This window comes from Pagrus major, chromosome 8, assembly GCF_040436345.1.
Source record: "Pagrus major chromosome 8, Pma_NU_1.0".
NCBI classification, from domain to species: Eukaryota; Metazoa; Chordata; class Actinopteri; order Spariformes; family Sparidae; genus Pagrus; species Pagrus major.
This window is the reverse complement of record NC_133222.1, coordinates 16,513,188-16,531,247: the sequence shown is the minus strand read 5'-3', so window position 1 is coordinate 16,531,247 and position 18,060 is coordinate 16,513,188. Positions and strand designations below refer to the sequence as shown.

At 46.4% G+C, this 18,060-nt stretch overlaps 1 protein-coding gene across 1 annotated transcript in view; it reads left to right on the top strand.

Moving 5' to 3' along the window:
• Window positions 1–245: 245 nt before the first annotated feature.
• plxnb2b (plexin b2b) overlaps window positions 246–18,060 on the top strand; it is a 130,391-nt gene continuing 112,576 nt past the window's right edge. The window contains exon 1 of the mRNA XM_073472570.1: window positions 246–641. The gene's annotated coding sequence lies outside the window, so the exon portion shown is untranslated. The remainder of the gene's footprint in view (window positions 642–18,060) is intronic.

Genomic DNA, 18,060 nt, shown 5'->3' with positions numbered 1-18,060 from the left:
TCCCCCCCTTCCGCCTTCTCCTTCTTCTTCTACTACACACACACACACACACACACACACACACACACACACACACACACACACACACACACACACACACACAGCCGGTGGTGAGCGTGGAGTGGGAGGGGAATAATTCCTCTCCGTGCCCGTCGCTTCTCCTTCAGTGCGCGCCTCTCCCTCCTCCCTCCTCTCCCGCCTCTCAGTGCAACATCCCGGTTTTCAAACGCGATGACAGTCGAGGCGAACGCGTGAGCGGATCCCACAGGTGTGTTGCTGCCAACAGCGCCGCGGCTCCTGGAGACTCACACACACACACACACACACACCTGGAAATTACCATGTGACTCGGCACCTGGGCGTGGAGAAAGTCCCCGATATTGAAACCAGAGACTCTTTTGTTGAGGAGTTGCCCGGGTCGCCTTTCAACAGGAATTGACAACCACCAAGTAGCCCGTGTTTTCTACGGAATAGTGCCTTCCCGAAACCCCTCGCAGGACGCGTGAGGAGAGTAAAATGTGAACTTGCTGACGGACTTCTTTCTTTTTTTTGTTATTATTTTCACCAGAGGGAGTTTCTTCTTCAAAAATCCGGACTGTTCGCGTTTGTGCAACTACTCTCTTCGCTCTTTTTCCTCCAAGGTGAGTTCCGGGGAGGCTGGTGTATCCCGTCAAAGTGGGGCTGGGACCATTTGCGTCAGCGTTAAACCATTGTATCTATTTTAAACCGAAGGCACATGTGAGAGGCAAGTTTATGAAGCCGTTCGTACGCCCCATCGAGGTGCGTAAACCCTACCCCATCCCCTGATAACAAGCTGTTCTTTACATGTTTTTATCGTGCTGTTCCGAATTATTGTGTTTTTCTGCAAACAAAGATCCTCTATGAGCAGCTAAAGCATCCTTAAAGATGTGGCTTTCTTAAAAAAAAAAAAGAAAGAAATCCCCACAGTGGTGTTTTTGTGCAGGAATTATGAAATGTGGCACTGAAACGCTTGTTAGTTGCACTCATGTCTGGCTGCAAACTTGCTCTGCTGTTCAACTCAACAGCTGTGTGTTTGTAGAGAAAGAGAGAGAGAGAGAGAGAGACACGAGAAAAAAGAGATCCCCTGCAGACATGCTCTTCCGTAAACCATGCATTTCATCTTAGGATCGCAGCATCTGCCCAGTCACCTCACAAGGAGCCGTCTGTCCCCCAAACACAGGCAATTTCAGTGAGGAATGGGCACGGGGACTGTGTTCTTCACCTCTGGACAGTAGGCTGTACATCAACAGCTGAGAGGACAGAAGTAGTAGTGAGCATTGGCTCTTGTTTGTTTTTTCTCCGTCGCTCTCTCCTTCTTGTCTCTGTAGTGGAGAACAGGCAGACAGAAGCACTATTCATGTCCCTGTTGAATCTCCGGTGCGGTTCTGTCACCCTGTGTCTCTTGGTCCCTGGCGCGGCCCTCAACCAGACCACTGTACTTCCTTGTCGTCTTTCTAAATCGCCCTTTTATCTGCAGCCTCTGCCATCTTCCGCCCCAGACCTACTGTCCATAGGATGCTCCATCTCCTGGGGATTATTCCTATTAGATAACATTATACAGGCAGTCTCATAGTGGGAATGGATTAGTGCAGGCGGGGGGCACGTGGAGGCAGGAAAGGCGGCTGCTGGTGGCGGCTGGAAGGGGGTCAGAGCAGGGGGTCAACGCTCCAGTCTCCTGACAGAGCAGAGATGGCTTTCCAATAGATGCCATCTGCTCACATGGACACACACAAGCAATTGAATACCAAGCTGCTTCCTTGTCTTTCCCTCTGTCCACCATTGCTCTCTCTCTCTATGTCCCACAGTGCCTCATTCAGGGTTTATCTCCTCCACTCTGAATAAATAGAGACACCTTATCTGTTCAGAGGAGAGTGGTGATAAATGTTTTCTCCTGCGAGCCGCAAGGGTGAAAAAGACAAGCGTACCACACTTCTTCATCACAGATGCTCTTTTCAGGGCAAGAGAATAGGCGACACATTCTCATTCAGGTCATGCGAGTGTTTCAAGATTCTGCAAAAACAATTCCAAAAGTCGGATGCAAGCTCATACCCTGTAATACAAGGGGAACTGAGAAAAAACAAACAGAGCAGGCATTTCCATGAGTCCCTCTTTTTTTCAGTAATAGGCCGCTGGCTCTGGAAATGAAACTGTGCGGTGAGATCCACTCTGAGTATTTTTGGATCCGGTGAAATAGCCTCTGACCAACTGAGAATCGGAGGTAGTGAGCACTCAGCTGTTAAGCTCCTACATGGTTTTTGGGTGAGCTAAAGTTCATCCTGTCCTTGTTGCTGTTCTCTCGGATAGTTTTAAAACCATGCTCTCTGTCTCCTGCAAGCACGCATCGCGTTTTCAGAGAGCCTTGCAATATTTTCGAGGTCAAATGAATTTGAACTCATCCCCAGTCTCTTTTGTTTCCTTTGCATTGGATTACTGACTTCTGTCATTTTCATTTTGAAAATAAAACCATAATCCTCGTCAGCAACAAGCAATCCCATCCTCCTGTCTGCGGCGCACAAACAGAAAAACATCTGATACATGAATAGTGAGCTATATGCCAAGGGATCATTGCAGGTGACTCATTTTTAGATTTGCTTGTTAATCTCCTTTCTTTTGTATCGTCCAAAGGAAAAAACAGGATGTAATCTAAATCATTATCATATACTGCTATCTGGGAGACCTACTTTTGCTTTAGAAAGCTGACTGTTAGCCGGTGTTTGAACAACATTTCCCTGCTCTAGATTGGACTTTGTAAACTCATAAAATAGGTGTGGCGCACATGAGAAAGAGCCACATGCATTACCTTGTTCCCCTGGCTTATCTAAAGTACACATTGACTGCAGGGGACTGTGGGCAGATGCGTGAAGGGCGTGTCAGCTTGGCATTAGACTGCAAAAAAAATCCGGGGAATAGAGATTTCCTTCAGATTGAAGATAGGCTCGTCTTTTCATGTCTGAGGATTATCCCATGATGAAGCGACGTCATGCAGAGGTGGATTTCTGATTTTTATCTCCGTCGGGTTTTACAGCTGCCACCCTTGCCCTTGGACTTCGTGGCCTTGTCCTAAACTAGTCGCCCTCAAGAGCCTTCCTTTTTCTACCCCGATTTGTTTGTACTTGGTACACTGCTTCCTCAACACCCTTGCTACTCAACACTTCTCTCATCCTCTATACTGGAGATCAGAGATAACGAAGCTGTTGTATGACAGACCTAGGAGGTGTGATCATGCTAATTCTCGTGCTTATTCCCCCCAGCAGCTATTAGTATGGGGCTGTGCGGGAGAAGATAGCAGCTTTGAACCTCGCTGCAATCCAGAGTTTAATCTGCTCTGTCTTCAGCCCCAGATAGTATGGTCAAGTTTAGCACTTTTACCTCTAAAACAACCTTGACAGTTCCTCAACCCACACTCTCCTCATCCCATGTCCATGTCTGACCACACCATGCACTTAACCCATCATGGCTTACTTTGTTCTCCCAACTCCTGCTGGTTTTTCCCCGCTGCTGCCCACACTGTTTTACTTCTGCCCTCACCTCTACCTTTAACCGCCGCGACTCTTCCCCACACTCTCCGTGCTTGGAGCCATGAGTAAGAGGAACATGATGAATATTGTAAACATGCTCACGCTGCTGAAAGAGATAAATGATTCACGTGGAGAGGGAGCCGCATTAATTGCTCGGTTGAGAGCGATGTGGGCAGGATGTTCTGCATGAGAACTGAGACATCCCAATATTTAAAAAATAAAAAGGGAGAGAGAGAGGGAGACGGTCGACGTGATTTGAGGTTTGGAGAGGTAGGCGGCCACTTGAATAAAAAAGTGAGCCCGGAGGAAAACATGATTTTCATTGCTGTTCAAAAAGGCATTTTTGGGTGGTGTTGGCTGTCAGCTGCCTTGAGGTTGCATATCTGAGGACTGAGTGCCACTGATGGATACACAATACAGACATCTGCCTCAGTCCTTCTCCCTTCACCCACTTCCCCATGGCAGATCAACTGACAGGCTGACACAGACACACACAGTAGCACAGAGGCTTCTGGTGCTACCTGATCACTGGAGGCATGTCAACCTGCTCACCTACTTAGGGCACTGGCAAAAGTTCACACACAGCCAGACATTTTAGCACGACACCACAGAAGCAGGTATCAGAGAGCCTGTCAGCGATGATGAGAGCGAGGGGGTCACCTTGATTCCCATCCTGGGAAATCTTAATCAGATGCTTTCTTCTCAGCGTTTGCATTGGCAGGAGAAAAGTGAGCAGGAAGCTAATTTGTTTTTTGCTTTGGTAATTGAGTCTGGCATGTATTGCTATCAAAATGCTATCCATTTAAACACTTCAGAGGGAAGTTGGCTGTGCCTTCTTCAATCAGCGTAATGTGACGGGCAATGTTTAGTCCGGCTCCCTCTCTTTATGATGAAAAGACGACTCACAGATCTCTCAGACTTTGACAGATCGAAGATGAGTCGACGCTTCATTTCTGTGCAAATTGAGGGTGCCTGTGCAGGATTTGGCAGCTTGCTGATATATCTTTCTCAGAGAGATTTGGATTTGAAATGGACTTAGGCTTACAGTAGCTGAGGAATAATGGGAACTGTGTAGAGCCACTTATTCCACCTGTAATGCCTATTCACTGTACTTTTTGTTCCTGACTGAGAGTTGCTCCATGTTGAGTGCCATTTAATCCCAACTAAAGCATCAGAGGGGTGCAATTCATACTTTTGTCCATCTGAGTCATTTCACAGTTAATCCTCAAACTGACCAATTTGCTCCTGCCAAGATCATTTTTAATTATCACCTCTGCTTTACAGCTAATACGACGTCCAGCTGGTTTATGTTAATATGATAGTTGCTGTCAAGTATTGGCTCTCTTCTTCTTTTTTCTTTCGTTTTTTGCATGCACACTGGGCGATTAATTATGAAGAACTAAATGGGAGCCTCAGCCAGGACTGGTGGGTGACAGATGCATGAAGGGTCAGTGCGCTGGCGGCAGCTGGAGATGAAGGTCACACCAACCTGAGAGAGCAAAGGAGGGAAATAATGTAGCAAACCGAAGAAGACATAGAGGGATGGTCTGTGGAAATGTAACTTTATAGAAGAGATGAATGATCCTCATGGATGAAGGAAACTCTCTTCATTTTCATGACTGAATAAACAAACTGACCTTAAAGGACAACACAATTTCATACTGTTTTACTTTGTTTATATGTGGCGGACCCTGCCACCTTTCTAGCTTCAAACAGTGTTCTGGGGACCATATTTTTTCTCTGAGAACAGCTTGTTTATTCAGTTATGGAAAAGATAAATGTTCCTGAGTTTGTAGTATTACCTCACTGATATTATAAGTGCTGCTTTAAAAACATACACAAGCTTCATTATGTCTCAACCAGACATGCTCACTTTGTTTGCATGAACAACTAATTGGAAAAATGTTAAAATCCAAATGTTAGTTGATTAATGGATTACTGTATCGGGAAAAGCATCTTTTTATGCATTGTGTTTTTTAAAACCATATGTTTTCATATTGCCCGATATTGACAACATACCTGCCAATACTGATGTGATAGGCCAATATTGTCCAATAATGTCAGCAAACCGATTTGTTGGTCTGGGTCTAGTAATCAGCAGGTTTATTGGTCATGACAATAATGGTTTGTTGCAACCCCACTCATATCCTATATTTATACATTTTGACTTATGTAAAACCGGGAAATCCTAGATGACCTGCCAGGTATTTGAGTGTTAGAAGCCCTGATTTCCAATTTGAAGTGGCATGAAATCTTGAATCCTATTAAAACATGACAGCTGTGCTGCATTTGCAGCCCATTCAGTTTGATTTCTGAAGATTCTTGGAAAATGTCAATTTAGATCTTTTTGAATTTGAGCTTTGAGATTTTCTGTGAACCCCGTAATTAAATTTAATAACGTGTAAAACAGTGAAACATAAAAATCTTCAGGCAGAATGTGTTCTAAAATAGCAACGTAAGATCTGGAGGAAACATATGCTGTCCTTATTATCTCTGGCATCTGCTGAAATGTGCTGGCAGCTGGAAGTGGACATGGGGATGGCAGCACTGCTGGAGGTTGGGTGTCTGTCTCTTGGTTGTCTGTTTCAATCAATATTAGAAGTCGGGCAAGTTTCCGAGATGGAAAGACGAGATGTTCTTCATACCTGCGCTTGTCAGTGTGAAGCTTGCATGCCTCTTTCATTCCTCAGTTGCAGCTGGTCATCTTTTAAAATGAAATCCATTACCGAATGACTATATATCCTCTGTAATAACTGTATTTAAAGTGATTCTCATTTAGCTGCCCATTACATAATAATAGGACATTTAATAAATTTTCTACAGTGTCCAGATCTAAATTCACAATCTTTATTATCAAGCTGAGAATATATAGTGTATTGCCAAGACTATCTGCCTTTATTACAGTTCGTAATGAAATGGTACTATGAAAATGAAATCATTTTTTTGGCAGTATCATGTCCTTGTCTCTGTTAAATGAGGTGGGTATCGTGGCCTTTCAGTATCCTATGATCCAAGAGGGACCTATTAAAATCTCTTCATACAGCAATTGTTAAAGTTACTGAGATTCTAGTTAAATGCCACTGGCTCTGTTGCTTCTCCTCTGTAAACTGACAGACCGTTTTACTGAGGCAGTAGTCTCGGCAGCGGCGGCAACAGCAGCAGCAGTAATAATACTGCCAAAGATACTGCCTTGACCTTAGAGATTGACATTTTGCAGTGACCACTGGTCACTAAAATTTGTGGTTGCTTATGTCTGAGGTGGGATTTTGTGAGTTTTTTTATCCGTTCCTTATGGGGAAATTAGTCACAGAGTGCAGCAGCAAAAGAATTCAGCAGAGAAAAAGCACAAAAACAGCAAATATGTAACAAAACTGCAAACATAGTTTTAAATGGCAAATATGTAATAAAACAGGGGAAATAATGCAGACCGGAGGTGAGCCTTGTCACATTTGTCGCATTCTGTTTGGAGGGCATTAATATGAGTCAGGCTTTTACCTTGGCATTAACCTTGTTGAGTTGGACTGAAGGCAGAGTAGATGTGTGCACCTCTCTGGCTTGGTCGTGAGCTACAGGAATGTTAGCAATGTCTGATCAGCCAACCATGACCCTTCTGCTGAAGCAGCGTGGAAGTACACACTGCCGTTGTGTTTATAACTTCCTGTTTATGTTTATCTCTAAGCATATTTTCTAGTTCCCCTGTACCAGCCTCTCTTTATTCACTCTCATAACTCTTTTCCCCGTTGATTCTTTTTTTCCACCACTTTTTATTCTTTGTCTTTCTTACTCAGTGTGTCTGTAGTCTACGTGGATATTAATCCTGGTGCCTCAAATCTGCCTGGGGCCCAGAGCTGTCTTCTGAAATGCAGATCTGTGGAGGTGTCATCATAGCTCTATGTCTTGGGTGTCTGTGGTTGCCCCCCAGCCCCACTCTCCTATTCACGCCGCCGTGATGATGACATGCATTATTCCTCACTGACTCATCTGGGCAGCCTTTGGTTTCCCCTCCTAACTTTTTCAGCAAAAGTGGAAGTTGTTAGATATTTTATGCTGGTGCTTGCAAATCACGTAGACATTGCATCTGCATTTTCCTGCCCTCTCCCTTCTCCTCCCTAATCTGTATACAGTTGGCCAGGCATGTGATGGTCATGCAGATAACTTGCTCTGCTTGCACAGTTTATTTTCGTCTTGTGACACTCTGTTTCCCAGTGTTCCCCTTTTCACAGATCAGTGTTTACAGTCACTCCACACTGGGGTTTCAGCCTCTAACTAAAGCAAATGATAGGCCTAGGAGAAATGACATCAGAGTCGCAGCCACATGCCCCTGTAAGAATGCCTAAATATTTACAGGCCCTCATAACACATGCTAGCCTCCCATTTGTTCAGCCTGTAAGTTTTTAAACTCAGCCCTGTGGTCGGTCCCTTCTACTGTAGCTACGTCTATTCTACGTCCTGTCTGGGCTGATCCCACGTCATTGATCTCTTCTGTGAAGCCGGGCTCTTTAATTACAGTCATTAGCCAGAGTGGATCTGCTGCTGGGGTTAGAGAACCTTATTACCAAGACCTTGTCTCTCTTTCCTCCCCACACAGCTAACAGCCTAATGCTGCTTGCTAGTGCGTTGTGTGAAAACAGGCTGCAGTTACAATGTTTACAGAAAACACACTGCCAAATTGGATCCCCAAATCACACAAGTCTCACCAGGAGACATTTTCCTCCCATCTACTTTCATCCTCTTTCAATTGGATATGGAGGAGAAGTGTGCACCATTCCAATAACAGATTGAAGCAAAGTGGGGTGTTACAGGCCGTGTTGGTGTGCCGCTGTTTGTTTACAGGCGGACTGGTGCCGACTGGTGGCGCGACCGGGCCAGAGTAGCCATTTATCCACCACTCCAGACCTCCATCATAATCTCTCTGTGGTCCTCCCCGCTGAGATCTACAGTACACCTCCACTGGCATGTCACTCCTCCTCCTCCTCCCTCAGCCAGTGTTTTTATTAAACCAGGTCCTGTTCTATTTCACTTCCACTTGCTGTTTTAGTCCGCCGTCAGGATGTCATCGCGCATTCCTCTGCGTCTGTTGTTTAATTAGTCATATGGAGTCGGTCTTCTCTTTGGGTAATGGAAAAAAATGAACTCACATCGTGTTCCCACCGGGTTCCTATGTGTTTCTCCACCTTCTGACTTGAAAATAAAACACCGTCCCCCTTGAGCATTCTCACATCTGTTCCACACATAAGATATAAACAAAACAAATCCTAATTATGGAAAACCAGTGGGATTATTAAATATGGTGTAATTCCAAGTGATAAAGTGGAAATCTGATTAAAGTGGATTAACGTGACCTGGTATTTCATCTACCTCCTCGTCATTGCGTCTATAAAATATTGATATTTGTATTGTGGCTCAAAAGCATGTGACCACACAGCTGTGACTGTTTTTTATCTTATCAGTGAGGTAGCATTTCAGAAGCAAGTGATGATGATGTGTCCTTGCTGTATAAAGTTCAGGCCTAGAGTCGCATGACATGACTTCAGACTGATTTTTTTTTTTTTGAAGAACTAGGTTAAACCTTGGAAAAATTGATGCGGTGCAAAAAAATGTTCTGTCACGCTGTCTAGTTCCTTGTGCTGTTGAGGAAGTATTGAAAGATTTTGGGGTTAAAGTGGGCTTTTAGATGCCAAAGCCTCATGACAGAATACAGTGCTACTTTTGTCTAATGGCATGCACCTCATCTTGGCTGATGTTGATGTTGGTAATGCTACCCAAGCTATGGGAGGCCCTGTATTTCAGAGCATTATTAGCAGCAGCAACAGCAGCAGCAGACCACCCGAGGAGCTCAGACAAATAAAAGTCCCATTTCCTCTCTTTCCATTGGTGGTATTAAGAGCTGAGGATTGCGCTGTTGCCTGAGTGCCAATGAAAAAGCCACTCAGTGTGTGAGCAGTTAAAGCTCTCTCAGCGCAGCGAGGGTGAAGCCTTCCCTCTGTATGCATCACCCCAGCCAGCGTGATCGATTCACTGTTTGCTCTGTCTTGTCCAACTGCGAGCTCACACTGCCCACTCCGCCCACAGAAAATAATTCGGACTTGACCAGCACAACCTGCCTTCCCCGAGGCTTCCCCAGTGCACGTGCGCGCACACGCTGATGCACAAATGTATACATGTACAGTGAGTCCACACACAGGCTGTCTCTCAGCCTAAGGGAGCTGGACGGCCCATGCGTGGATCCATGAATTCCTCATAACACAATCTGTTGGCTGATCAATAATTCAATTCTATCTGTGAGCAAGCATGTCTGGATCCAATCTCACCTGCACCTCCCTCGGCCCTCTCTTAACAAGGTGGGTGTCGTGTCCTTGAGCCTGGTTCAGCTTATGTCTGCGTGGTCGTGTGTGTCCTTGTGTGTGCTGATTAGCTCGCCTCACATAGTTCTCAGGCAGTGCTCGTTCTAGTCCATCGTTGTGTGTCCACTTCCCGAGTGCATGTGTGCGCACGCATGAGGGCCCTTAGCCGCTGTGGATTACGGAGCATTCATTATTTCAGCTGTGTACATGTTTTTGTGTCTTTGTGTCCACGGCAGTGTGTGTGGCTGTGAAAGTGTCCATCCATAGTTGGCATGTGGATGTGTGTGTGTCTGGGCTTATGCATGATCTGTCTCTCCCTCCAGGCAGCTCAACGAATCAAAGGCATGGATCTCATTAAAAGGTATAGAGCCTGTGGAGAGGTCAGCGGCTAAGTTCTCTGATTAGTGGGCTCCGGCGGGCTGCCTGGGTGCTGTGTCAGGCAGTGGCAGTGGAGGTGGTGGTGGGGGGGTCCCTTCATCGGCATGCCTCTCATCCCTCTCCAGCGCACACCTGGGGGGCAGTGTGCCCAACAGTGTCTCTCACCGCAGGCCCCAGCCCCATCTGACAGGGTCAAGGACAAAAACACATTGACACAGATCCCCCCCATCCCCATTGCCTGGCCCTTTCTATTTTCCCTACTTTCTATCACAGCCTAATGGGCTGCCGACTTCCAGTTCTGTTTTTATCCCTCTTTGAGTGTTTTATCAAAGTCCACATTCAGTTTCCATCCCAGTGTCAGCCTCTCTCGCTGCATATCAAGCTGCACCAATAGCCCGACAAGCAGCTTTCTGGGTCGTTAGTAACTCGTTCCAGGGCCCAGACTCCTATCAAAGCCAGTGACCATGAACCGGGGATGACTTTCAGCCAAGGGCAAAGTGTATATGTGTGACTGAGTGAGAGAGACAGGACGCCTCTGAAGGTTGCCTGACTTTGGACACTCTCTCCCTTTTTCCTCTGAATGCTCTTTCTCTTTACTCTTTCTCGTCCCCTGTGTGCCTCTCAGTTTAATGCCCTTCCAGATAAAACAACGGCAGTAAACTTCCTCTTTGTTTCTCTCTCTCCTTTTCCCGCTGATAACCACGCTATCTAAAAGTAGGCCCTGGCAGCTCTCCCTGTCTATTCACCCTCCCCCTTCTTCTCTCCTCCTAGTATGTTAGGGTGCATTGTATGTAATCAGTAGATGGGGGGGGGTGCTTTCTTTTTTTTTTCTACTTTCCTTTTCTTTTCCTGGCCCGACACAGGAGGAGACGGTGGGAGCGATTGCGGGTGGAGGGGACTAGTATCTGCTGACTGTCACTTCCATTTAGTGGGCTGTCCTCAACTGCTTCCCCTATATGCCCAGACCCGGCTCTCAGCAAGCCAAGGTCCCCTTTTGTTCAGTGTCCAACCTTTCTAATCCACAAACCCTTCAGGCCACAGATACGCCAAGTAATTACAGGGCACTTTTTTCTAAACTTTTCCTACATGAGGATTTAGATCATTTTCAAGGCTTATTTTTGTTGCTGTACTGAATTTGTCAGAGTTCAGGGTTTTTTTTATATGTTGGTGTAAGGTTTTGGCATCAATTTCCCCGGAGAGCAGAGAGGGATGAAATCACAATAGTCCACACACTCCTCTCTCTCTCTCTCCCTCTTCCCTCTCTATGTCTCTCTCAGGCTCAATCAATTAATATAGCTTGACATTTATTGGGGAAAACAAATAAAAGTGCTTGGTTTGGGGATTGTCTCATATGTAAACCTCTCTCCCATTTTTGTGTTTGTTTACATATCATTGAATGTCCTGATCCCCGGACAGTAGCACCCTGCCAAAAAATGAAGGCCTCAAAGGAATTCAGTTTAACGCTGTGCATGTGCCTTTTCTAAAGGGCAGTGCTGCGCCTCTGGTTGTCGAAGTCTGTTTAGCAGAATAATCAGTGCTTTAATTAACAAACGTCAGCTCAGAATATCAATTATAGCTTTCCTTTATCTGCAGTCATGTCACACTGAGAAACAATTATGACTGATTTTGAGTTTCTATTGTCTCTCGCTGGTGATAATTAGTTACTTTTTCCTAATAAATCACACTTTTTTTTCCATAAATAACTCCCGCCCTCTGCTCTCATTTCTTTTTTAAAATATTAATGACTGGCCTTGAGCTCAAATCGTGAGTTTGCGAGTCAGTCGTCGAGTGTGTTCTGTCGAAGAGACAGGGCAGTGTGTTTTCATTTAGAGAACCTGAGGGGCCCGCTAGCATTATCTCTCAGTCTCATCCCAGTCCAGACACGCTCCTCGCTCTGCTATGACAAACATCTCGTCGGCGCTCGCTCAGACTAGAGCTGAGCCTTGATGACACACACACACACACTTCATTCAGACACATTTTAATACACATTTGCAGTCTAATTCCTTTCTTTGCTTTTCTGTTAATCTTTCTCTCATTGTCAAACACATTCACGCAAGCACTCTGTGAGACTCAGAATACCAGGCTCTGGGGATCCTCGTCTTTGCCGACTGGGGTAATGACATGGTTGTGGCTCTTGCTGCGGTCGCCGTGAAACAACAGCTTCGCAACCACACCTTTCTGTCTGTTTGTGTGGGGTGATGGAGTGTGCGTTGTCATCTGGAGGAGTGCCATCAGCCCACAGTCAGCACCCTTTTAGCCTCCCATACCCAGACAGCGAACAATGTTTTGTTTCACCTCGTCTCTTTTCTGATTCATCCCTTATTTCCTCCTTGTCTGATTGAAACAGTCCTCCTTGTTTTCACTTCTTTCCCATGTTTGGAAATAATTTGTCATGCTTGAGGGTCACCCAGACATGACCAAGGGGTTTGGTTCTCTTCCAGTTACTGCAGAGTTGTTTGCATTTGCCGGTTGGCCCGTCCAGAGTGGGTAAAGGGTGCAGTGGAGCCAATTATAGCAATGGGTTTTGTGTGCAGTAAGCGTAGCGTGGCAGTAGTGGGTGTGATGGGTTTTTAATAGGACCTGAAACACAGTCACAGATGTAAAGGCTTGTTGTTTTTGGTGATTGCGATGGTCAGTATGTGATAGGTGAGCCAAGCAGAGCACAGGCCACTTGAATCTGTGACTGATTGTTAAGATCAAGCACCACTCGCAGCCAGATGGTTTCCCACCACTGTTTTAAATCACTTTTTTCTGTTTCACAGATTTATAATTGAGAGTCACACTGCTAAGATTTTTTTTGACGCTGTGCTGTTGGGGTTAAGTGCCTGTGCCTCCATCCGTTAGTCACATTGCTCGCAAGCTTTGTTTGGTAGTTAAATCCAAACACTAAGTGGAAAAAGAGAATTAAATAACCCAGAGTTTTCATTTCCCACACTCATAATTGATGCGCTGGTTGTTTGCCTATTCACAGTGAGGCTTGAAAGCGAAGACTCATCCCCTGGAAAGTATTCGTAGGACGTTATCTCTTGAGTAATGAAAGTGTCTGTTCTTCCCTCTCTTTGGAGCCGGTGTGTGATCCTGCATCAGGCTAGGGCCTGCACCGTAAATGATATTGCTAAGGCCATTAGCTAGATCTTTGTCTGCTCATACTGCTGGCTCCTTCTGATAGCTAAAGTGTTTTCTGCTTATTAACCATACTGTCATATGCTCTTTTGTAAGGATGCACATTAATCTAAATGCACAGCAGTACATTAAAACTCTTTACAGCAGCTCACATTGAACCCCGAGAGGTTTGATGAGCTAAGAAATGAATGAGAGAATGGCAGTACATTAGTTTTTGCTGTGCTCAGTGTTGACTATCGAAGAAGTGATTTGTATTCGTGCTGTCTTGCGGTCCCCGGCCCTGTTTGCAGTAGCCAATCTGGACAAGGGGTTGTTATCAGAGGGCCTGAATGAAACAGCTGCCTAGCACTCTTCACCGCGGTGCCGCTCAAGTCCTTCTACGCCTTTGAAAATGTTGTGTTCTGCCCGTTGTGTCAGACACACAGCTCGCTAATGGCTCCTGGCTCTGATCCAACCTTATCCCACATTCTGAACCTGGCTTTGGTTGCATCAGGCCCTGCTCTCACAACTTCGGAGACTTACCTGGATCATGCCAGCCAGCAGCCAGCTTCTGTTAGAGAACGGTTTTCCACAGTGGTGGAGGCATTTGGAGGATAAGCCCTACCCCACGGACTGCTTTGAGGGGGGATGGCTAGCACCTGCCACTGCTAACACTGCTAGTATTTAGTGACAAGTGGGTCTCAGCGAAGCCCTGTGGGTAAGCCACACCGGATTTTTCACTCCACAAACTAGCATAGTCACATTGAAATGGCTTTTCCTTCTGTTTTGGCGCTGCCCTCTCCGTGCCCTTGACTCCGGGAGCTGCTATTGTAATCAAGTGCACGTACAAGCTTGTCAGCTCTGTGTAGCCACTAGCAGCTAGCCTAAGTACATCACCCTTATCTGTGATGTCACTTGCTTCCTCCCCTGTCCATGCTTGTCTGAGCCAGGTCATAAGCCAGCCCGACACCCCCCCTCCCGCTCTCTCTTTCACTCTCTCTCTCTCTCACTAGACCTGTCTGTTTGACTGTAATGCAGCCTAAGCCTTTCGTTGAGAAGGGCATTAGCCTATATTTGAGGGCATGGGTGCTTTGTCATCCAGACCTGGGAATGGCTGCTCCAGATGGGTGATTAGTCACCGCTGTGTGTATAGGTCTTTGAGAGACTGTGAGGGAGCTGCTGGTGTGTGTATATGTGACCTAAGATTGCCGTGATTACAAGAACATGGGTCCGACAGCCTAAATGAAGATAAAACACGGGTGCTGGTATTGTTTCAAGTCATGTGCCTCCATATGTGTCTGTGTGCACATGTGGCTCGGTGTGTTTATCATCTAAAAGCCACCCCCCCACCCCCTCCATGTACTCATATCCCCAGTGCAATCTCATCTCTAGCTCTGACTCGGCTAGATGGGCTTCCATCAGCGATTTGGAGTGCAGCTCTCATGCCTGTAGGCAGCTGTAATGATAGCTTTTGCAAAAAAAAGCCCAGCTGTTTGCTCACAAAGTATGAGAATGAAAAGTGGAGAGGAGGAGGATGAAAGTGTCACCAGCCCTCTATTGTACAGCTGCAGTCTCATACAATTTCACGAAGCAGCCCTAACAAAAGCAGGAACACGTGCACCATGAAAGATTAATTGGTTGCTGTTAGCTCTAACTCTCATCATCACCTGCAGCAGAGAAGGTAGGGAACACAGAGAAAGAAACATGTTGCCTGGCTTTGGTGAGGATAATAAGGAGCCTGGGGGAAAGGCGTTTTTCTCTTGCTGGCCGCTGGCTGTCAAAAAGTTTCCGAAGTCAAGCACACCAAAGTTAGAAATTAAGCCAGAGATGCTGTTGTTTTGTGTTCACCTGGTCTAGTTAGCACGGTGACGGCTCATCAGCCGGCACTGATTGCACTGTGGACATGGTTAACAGCCCGTTTAGAGGTTGTGTGTGAGTGTGTAAGTGTTCATACAAGTGTGTAATGTGTGTGTGTGTGGTACACCACTGTCCAGACACATCTGCCTGGCTTTAATTAGTTTTGCCTGGCACAGGGACCCACTAGTCTCTCTGGTGTTTAATAACAGCCTAGACAGTGGGCATTTATCAAGGTCTGAATACACCTGAAGGATCTTGCGTTCATTTGGTGAAAATCGCTTTAAAGTCATTATGCTCTTTTTATTTTCTGAAGCTGGTTGCAACAAAGCTCCCGTTTCCCGTGCATGCCGGGGCATGTTGTGACACAAATCCTCTCTGCTGCGCATTCCCTTCATTTCATTCCTCTTTCCTCTCTTCTCACGTTTCTTTTTTTCGGCAGTGATTGTATTAATATGTCATGTGTCTGACCCAAATTTCCAGTCCTTCGAATGCTTCGAGGGCTCTTCCTTTGCATCGTCCCCCCTGCTCTTTTTGATCAGAGCCATCGCAGGGAGAAGTATCCCAAGCAGAGAGAGAGAGAGAGAGAGAGAGAGAGACGGAGGCTATGTTTTGTTGTCTCCACAATGAGAATCAGTAAGCGGTCCTCTGGAGCACACAGACCCATTCTAAATGCCTCCTCATTCTAAGTGACTCTGTCCTCCCCTCTCCTGACTGCAGTGGTTTCTAATCAGGGCAGGAGATTTTCGCTGATGAACCAATATGAGCTGACAGACACCCTCCCCTCCCTTAACCTATCTTCTGCCTCTTCTTCCCCTCCATCCTTTCACATCTGTGAATGTTACCTGACGAGACTCATTTGTCAACTCCCCCCCCCTCCCCAACCCTTCTCTTTCCGTCTGCTTGCCCCAGCCACCTGATCCCTCCCTCCTGTTGTCCCGCCAGTGCCAACAGAGCTGAAGAAGAGTCTGCTCAGTGTGTGTGTGTGTGTGTGAGAGAGAGAGAGAGAGAGGGTGGGCGGGGAGTCAGAAGAGACAGAGACTAAACTGAGCAGAGCTGAGGTGCATACAGGTGCAGCTCCTCTTGCAGCCCGAGGGATGGCTGTCAAAGTCCCTTCGTCTTGGTCCTCTTCCTTTCTGTCACCCCCACTGTGGCCTTTGTATGTCTCACTCCAGTCTTACTCAGGTCTAGCTAAGCAATATTTCAGGACAGGGTTGGCCCCAAGAGGTGTAGTACCCTCAGGGAGCATCCCTCCGGCTGTTGCTGCAGCTGTTGCTCTTCATCAGTCTTCAGCTTTTCTGTGCTTTTTGTATTGTTTGGATATCATTTTTGTTATTATCTCTGACTTACTACAAGGACAATTTCCCCATTAGGGATAATAAAGATTTCTACTACTACTGTGATATATTGCATGCCAGAAGGGCCCAAAAAAGATGGTGAAGAATTCAAAAGCAGCAGGAGCAGCAGCTAACTTTGGCCCCGAGCTCTCTTCTCGCAAGCTGAGAGAATGCAAATGTACTTTTTTAAATAAAGCAGAGTTCCCCAGCCGTAATAGTCTGCATGCCTAGCACAATGCTGCATAGCCCCACATCCCCTCATTCAATTCCACAGCAACTTCCTTTTTGGGTGGGATTGGCTGTCTCATTGCTTCCTCTGTCAGCTCACTAGAGGAGATTGCTTTGATTTCGGGGCAGACTTGACCAGATTAAATAGAGTCAGTCTGGGCCGCGTGGACGGGTGGCTCCCAGCCATCATCTCATTTGTGTTTCTCATTGTCGCCTGCAGCTCCCCTCCATTTTTGTTCTCTCCCCTTCCCTTTGTTTGCCTCACGCTTCTGCTCAGTATCTGGCCAACGATTGATAAGACCCAATCCCTGACAATGCTTGGCGCGCTGCACAGGATCGGTGGCGATGGCGCTCGCACATTGTGGCGAGCGTGTGTCTGTTCGGGCTTTAGGAAGGAGATGGGATGCGACTCACGTCATTGTTTATCTACCTTTCCACTTCCAGATGGCGCTCAGCAGAAAGAATGTGCTTCTTGACACACTCTCTCTTCCTCTCCCTCGCTCTTTCCCTTCCACCACCCCTCCTGTGGCTCACTCCAGTGTATGGACTGTGTTTCAGGTCCAGAATGCGCAGCATGAGGTGAGGGGGAAGGTGGTGAGAGAGCCAGGAAGGCAGACTGGGACTTGAGAGGGAGCCCTGGAAAGTCAGGTGGTAGTCTCTGTGTATAGCTGTGTGTGTGTGTGAGTGTGTGAGACTTAGTGTGAGAACATATGTGCTGGTGATTGTAGCTCTCAGACGGCAGCACTGTTCCGCCCCTTCTCGAGTATTTGTGAATCTGAATCACAATGCACAAGCACTACGACAATGCATTTGAAACACTTGACACATTTTTCTCATTTTTTTTCGAGGTCATTGAATCATAAAAATCTCGTCTCAGGCAACAATTGAGTCTGCCGGTCCTCTCGGCCGCCTGGATTGATGGACGGTCAATTCCAGCAGCGGGAGATAATCACAGCGTGTCAGCCTCCACCGATCCAAACTCTTATCTGTGTCTGCCCACTGCCTGCATGCCACGAATGACCACAGGGACACACATTTCTCTTTATTGTTCCAAAGCCCTGAGGATGGGAGTGTGTTTGTGCGTGCTGAACTTAACTTTTGTAAGGCTTGAGCTGCTGCCTCCTCCCGCTTGATACTCACATTCACCTGAAGTGCACCTTCACCACAGGGGTACTTCAACAAAACCTCTCTCTTTCGGAAAGTGCATACACTTATGATAAGGCAGCGCTTTTTGATGTTGTTTTCCCCCTTTTTGCCTGCTCCATTTTAAGGTGA